This window comes from Octopus sinensis, linkage group LG25, assembly GCF_006345805.1.
Source record: "Octopus sinensis linkage group LG25, ASM634580v1, whole genome shotgun sequence".
Classification (NCBI taxonomy): domain Eukaryota; kingdom Metazoa; phylum Mollusca; class Cephalopoda; order Octopoda; family Octopodidae; genus Octopus; species Octopus sinensis.
The window spans coordinates 26,451,777-26,458,982 of NC_043021.1; positions in this window are offsets into that span (position 1 = coordinate 26,451,777).

Genomic DNA, 7,206 nt, shown 5'->3' on the forward strand with positions numbered 1-7,206 from the left:
GTGACGTCAAGGGTTCCAGTTGATCCAATCAATGGAACAGCCTGCTCGCAAACTTAATGTACAAGTGGCTGAGAACTCCACAGACACCTGTACCCTTAATGTAGTTCTTGGCAAGATTCAGCATGGCACAGACTGTGACAAGCTGGCCCTTTTTGAATTACTGGTACTACTCATTTTTGCCAACTGGGTGGAGTGGAGCAATGTGAAATAAAGTGTCTCGTTTAAGGGTGCAATGCGTTGCCAGGAATTGAACTGATGACCTAACGATCATGAGCCGAATGCCCTAACCACTACGCCATGCACCTTCATTCTGAATGGCAAGACAATTTGAAATAAGAATCAGGGGGAAACTTCTATGGACACGCTCTGCCAAAAATAACCAGAGATATTCTTTGTAGATATTGCCATAGGTATGCTCTATGCCAGTCACAGGTAAACTGCAGCTCTGAAAGGCATGCCTAATGGAAAATTACCTTCAAGGTTTTTAGTAATGCTGCCCACCTGATGTTGGACCATGGGAACTGCTTCTGAAAATTGTTTTACCTGATGAGTAAAAATAGTCAGAGACTTGCCCTGCATGAGAGCCAACAGTTACTTCCCTTGCGTCTCTTGAGCAGAATTGATTATCCTCAGCATCGTTATTTCAAATATCTCTTTTTATGCTGTCATGAGTTGGTTGTATCTGAAATATGCATTTCATTTTTGGGAGTGGGTTCCCTAAAATCTAATTCAACCATTTTCTCTGTTTTCTTCAATCTTCCATGATTAACATACAACATTTTTCACACAAAATAAATTCACATCTCGTATCCATGCCAACACAGTAACTTCTCTGGCTTTCAAGTTTTCTCACCAACCTGCCCGAGACAGCCCCTGGTTCTAATGATTCAGACTTTTTCTTTTAAAATGATTAAAATTTTTAGAAAAAAACTTTCCATTGATATTTCAGGTTGATTTCTGTTCCAAAAAACTTACAAATGACAAAGATATTTTATCAAATTCTTCTTTATTTCAAAACTGATTGAAACAAACACAGTGTATTTCAGCTGGTAACAAAAGGTTCAATACCCAGCTGTTCTTATAATTCAGTCATGCTCCTCTGAGTTAGACATGAAACCAAGTCTGTGTCACAGATTCTGTTCCTTGTGAACCCTTTTTCAACCTGTCTGAGACTGTTCCTGCTTCTCTGATGATCACTTCCTCTTTCACTTCAGGTTACTCATTCAAATGTAATAATTAATTCTTCACTTTGGATTGAATTAATCAAGTACCATCTCAATGACGGGACTCCCTTTTACACGTTTCAGTCATTTTACTGCAGCCATGCTGGAGCACGGCCTTTAGTTGAAGAAATCAACCACAGGACTTATTCTTTGTAAGCCTAGTACCTATTCTATCAGTCTCTTTTGCTGAACTGCTAAGTTTCAGGGACATAAACATACCAACATGGGTTGTCAAGCGATGGTGGGAGAACAAACACAAAGACACACACACACACACATACATGACAAGCTTCTTTCAGTTTCTGTCTACCAAATCCACTCAGAGAGCTTTGGTCGGCCCAGAGCTATAGTAGAAGACACTTGCTCAAGGTGCCATGCAGTGGGACTGAACCCAGAACCATGTAGTTAAGAAGCAAGCTTCTTACCACACAGCCACACCCGTGACTGCTTATTTTTAAAATGGCAATTTAAGGAGGAATATTTGAGCTGGTTTTGGCCAGTTTAAATGTTAAAGAGTCAAAGTGATCGAAGCACCTTCCATCAAAATTCCATCCAATTTTCTTTTCAAACACGATTTTCATAATTGTAAAGTTATTTTACAAGATTCTTCATTTATTTTCGAAATTAATTGAGTCTTTAGTTTGTTTGTTTAATCTCCTTCTCTTGCTGTTCTCAGTGCCAGGTAAGCTGTTAGGTTGCAGACATTGACAATAACCTCGTTACAATTCATAAGAGATGAGGAGGAAGTATTTACATCATTTACATTATTTACATTTGACGCATATTTGTCCTCATCTTGTTTGTTATTAACACAACGTTTCGGCTGGTATACACTCCAGCTTTCATCAGGTATCTTTGGGAAATTTCGAACCTGGGTTCTCATTCCTAAGGTATTTTTCGATGTTATTATTATTATTATGTTTTTTCCTTCTTTCTTCAAATTTTCTTCCGTTTCTCGTCGAGTGTTTTCCATACACCTAGGGCAGAGAAGGGCATTGTATGCATTCCTAGATTACACGCGCAAATTCAAAGATAAAATATGTATTTAAAAATTAATAACTAAATAAATTCATGGATGGATGTTGTTTTCACAGCGATAGTGCTCTTCTCAGTACATGAGCTGTTCCAGTTAATATGATTTTTTGCACTTCCTGTAGGGATGGTGAGCCTGGAATCATTTTCAAATAGGTTTCAGTACCTTTTTTTATCATTACTAGAGATCCTACAATCACTGGTACTGTAGTCGCCTTGAGATGCCACATTTTTTTCAATTTCCATTTATATTTACTAATCTTGTCAAATTCTTTCGCCGCTATATTGTGATCACAGGGAATACTCATGTCAATTAATAAACACATCCTTTTTGTCTGATCTTTTATAATAATATCCGGTTTATTGGCTTTATTATTATTATTATTATTATTATTATTATTATTAATTATTATTATTATTATTATTATCATCATCATTATTATTATTCCGGTCACTGCTTGGAATCAAACTCGGAATGTTAGGGTTTAGTAGCCCATGCTCTTAACCACTACGTCATATGCCCTAGGTATTGCCCAGGCTTCCAGCAATCATACCCAGGTTTGCAAAATTTTATGTTACTATGATCTCATATATATATATGTACCATTTATTCTCCATTTGTGATTACATTTTCACTCCAATCCTTCAAATCTATTACATGAATACTTTCCACGAAAGACCTTATTAATTGATCGTTGTTGCGCAGTAGTTCCATATGGCCCTTTTGTGGGGTCCACATAAGAATCTGTTGTTAAAATTTATCTGCAATAAAACTGGTTGTACCTAACCACACACGGAATATTTTAACATTTTTTTTTAATGCAATTCCTTATGATATTTACAATGGATGAATAGGTGTCCTCACCTTGTTTGTTGTTACCACAACATTTCGGCTGGTGTACTCTCCAGCCTTCATCAGGTATCCTGGTGGAATTTTTAAGCCAACCCTTTATTTGACTAATGGGGTACACTGTTCCCATTCCTCAGATATTATTTTCTGCTGATGTTATTATCTTAGGAATGGGAACAGTGTACCCCATTAGTCAAATAAAGGGTTGGGTTCAAAATTCCACCAGGACACCTGATGAAGGGTGGAGAGTACACCAGCTGAAATGTTGTGGTAACAACAAACAGGGTGAGGGCAAATATCTGTCCATTGTGATTAATATACATAAGTCCTCATCTCAATACAATAGGTTTTTTTAAACAGCAAATGGCTATGGGGTCCACTCAGGTCAATTAGAAGCAAAAGGGGTCCATAGGGGAAATAAAAATGATTGAGAAACACTGCTGTAGTGTATAAGTGACACATCAGTTTGTTAAAGAGGAATCTGTGAATAAATATCACAAATACCATCTTTTCTTCAACTTGCACTTTGTTTCCGGTTTCTTAGAATTCTGGGTAACATCCATTAAGTTTCTTCAGCCTTTCTGCATTCCATTGTTTTCCGCTGTTTTCTACCAAATAAATTTAATCTCAATCAACCAGGAACACGTAGGCACCATTCACATGATCTGTGAACTGGGATAAATACGATCAATGGTGCCACTCATCTTTCGGAAGTCGTTTCTGCTGATCTTCTCTACTCATTCTTCAATCATTTATATCATCGTCATCATCGTCACCATCATCAGCAGCAGCAGCGGTGTCATTGTTGGGGTCATTTCAGCATCTACTTACCCAGGCTTGCATCAATCTGATGGAGCTTAATGAGGCAGTTTTTCTGCAGCTGGATGCCTCTCCTTTTACTAACATTCACCCGTTTGCATTGAGATACAAGCATACACACACACACACATATATATGTGTATATGTGTATATATGTATATATATGTATATATATATATATATATATATATATATATATATATATATATATGCATTATTAATATTATTTACAATCGACGGATGTTTGTCCTCCTCTTGTTTGTTCTGTACAAATATCCGTCAATTGTAAATAATGTACATACTTCCTCATCTCTTAAATATAGAATTGCATGTATGTATGGCAGTGATTTTACTTGGCTTGACACGTCTCCTCGAGTACAGCAAACCACCACAGCTCCCGGTCCCTTCTCATTTCCTCAGTGAGGTCCAGTGCCTGAAGAGTCTGTCTCATCCCATGTCTTCCTATACATAAAACGTCTGTGCACAACAAGCTTCTACTCAGTTTCTGTGTACCAGACTCACTCACGAGGCATTGGTAATCCTGGGGTTATTGTACGAAACAGTTGTGCAAGGTGCTACATGGTGGGATTGAACCTGAAACCATGGGGTTGTGAAGCAGCCTTCTTAACCAAGTCAGCCATGCTTGCAGAATCATATTGCTTGAATCATGGTAAACCATATTACTGTGTATATTGTATTTTATTGGTGAGTCTCTTTCTCTCTCTCTCTCTCTCTCTCTCCTTTTCTCTCTCCTTCTCTCATGCCCTTTCCCTCTTTCTCCCCTCTCTCCTTCTCCCTCCCCTCTCACCCTGTGAAACAATCTAAAAAAAAAAATAATAATGAAACTATTGTATACAGTGCCCAGGTGCACCACAACTTGTCAGAAAGTGTGTATAAGGCAAATGTAGTAATGTACAAATGTCTGAAAAGTGAACAGTGTATGAGTCAGATACATGCTTGCGTGTGTGTATGGAAGGGGGAAAATCAGGTGTAGTGTTGGTGAATCTCAGGAAGCATGGAAGTTTTGAAGGATGCAGTGCTCCGACAACTAACAACTGATGCCGGCAGTTTGTTCCATGCTTCAGCAACTCTTAGCGTGAAAAAATGTTTCCGAAAGTCATGAGAGCTCTGCTGTTTTCTAACTTTGTAAACATATCCATGGGTGTTAGACGGGTGGAGTTTGAAAAGGTGTGCTAGAATCCCTTTTCTTTCTTTCTTCTTTTATTAATACTACGAAGACCTCGAGGACAACCACGACCTTGTTATTGTCAATGTTGTTGGTGCTCGTATCGTGATATTATTTGTATGTTTATGTGTACGTCCCTCACAAACTGATCATTTGATTGGCTGAAAGAAATGTATATCATATACCCAGAGCATTACGAAAACCCATTGTAAATTAATTGTACTCCACCCAACACACATTCTTCCTGAAAAATATTCAACATTATAATAATTATAAATAATGATCTTGTATAATGGACTTTGAATATAAAATCAGCAACTTAAAGCTGATGTAAGGTGCAGAAACAAATGTTGCAATCTACTTTTAAAGAATGCTACATTGAGTAACAGAATTTCTTTTTCTTTCTTTTTTTTTTAGTTTGTCTTTGGTCAGGAAGTGTTATTTCCTATTTGCTTTTAACTCAAAATCAAAAGAAATGACTGCTATTCCCTTCAAACTTTACTTTTCTGACCTGGACATCAATGTTTTGAAACTGACCTATATTTCCCATTACATTTCAGACAGATTCAGCATCTTAGTTGCTGAAGCAGAAATATCATTATAGCCAATATTTTTCGTGCTGGAGTGAAGTGAGCTGGGGTGGGCAGGGATTTGTCTGCAGAGTCTGTGGACATGTTTATCAAGAGCCAGGCAAATTAGTTACCAGTGAAGTCACAAATGTAAAGTAGAATTTTGTCTGAATGCACAATGTCCTTAATGGTCAGCCATGGTCTTCATTGGTCCTGAGTGGACAGCTATCATCATCATCATCATCCCCCCCTTCTCTCTATCTATCTATATATATAGTTCAAATTTAACGAAAAACGAAAGGCAAAGACTGTGTATTAGTTTAACGCTTGGGAAAGATGGAAAAGTCTTTTACATTTTGAGCCTAAGCTCTTCAACAGAAAGGATTAAGAGGAAAAAACAGAGAGAGAATCACACACACACACCTGAACCACAAAGTGTGTGGCCTTGTGGTTCAGGTGTTGCACTCACACTCCTTAGACCGTGGGTTGGATTCTTGAACAGGGCAGCATGTTGCTTTTGAGCAAGACACTTCATTCCACGTTGCTCTGTTAGTGAAGGAGTAACAGAATCATTGATTGGAACATCAACAGAAAAGCTTCATCGTATATCTTCCAGTTCTCCACATTCTGAGTTCAAATCTCACCTGCCTGGAGAAGGCAATGGGAAACCACCCCAGTTTTCCAGGGTGAGAACGCTACGCATTTTCACCATTTGTCTTCAGTGAGAAATTGTCTGCAAACCAGAACACAGCCAATGACTTGTTTACAGGTTTGAAAGTGCTTTTAGCATATTCAAACTGGTAATGACAGCAGCATTTGCACTCCTGTATTCATTCTGAGTCTAGTCATGGAGGCCCATAATCCTGATAGCTCACTTAACCGTGGCAGAGGAGGGTAGAGGTCCTCCTAGGCCCCATGGAAAGTGCTGGTGAAGGTTGACATGCACAGGTTCTGCCCAAGGACAGATAACCTCTACACTAGATACAAACACAAACAGCACACGTATTTTTTAGTTTCACTCTCCCAAATACATTCACAAAATCTGGCCCACCTGGAGCTTTAGTGAAAGACTCTTGCCCAAGATGTCCCCTAGTAAGACTGTGAACTGACGTAGTTGGGAAGTAAGCTTTACTGTAAATCTTGAAATTCAGATTGTTTTTTGCAAGACTCATCAGCCAGCATCTTCAACTGGCCTCACAAATTTCTCCCGTATTTTTTTATTAGAAAATTTATGGAAACGGAGCAGTAAATACCACGCAACATGGCAGCCATGATAGTTTTTCACTGCTGAACAGGAAAAGGAGACAAACAAAAACCATTAATTTGAGATAAAAGCTGCTTATGGAAAACATTGAAGAGGTTAGAGCATCAGGCTCACAATCATGAGGTTGTGAGTTCGATTCCCAGACCAGGCTGTGTGTTGTGTTCTTGAGCAAGACACTTTATTTCACGTTTCTCCAGTTCACTCAGAACTGTGGAAATGAGTTGCAATGTGACTGGTGCCAAGCTGCATCGGCCCCTTTTGCC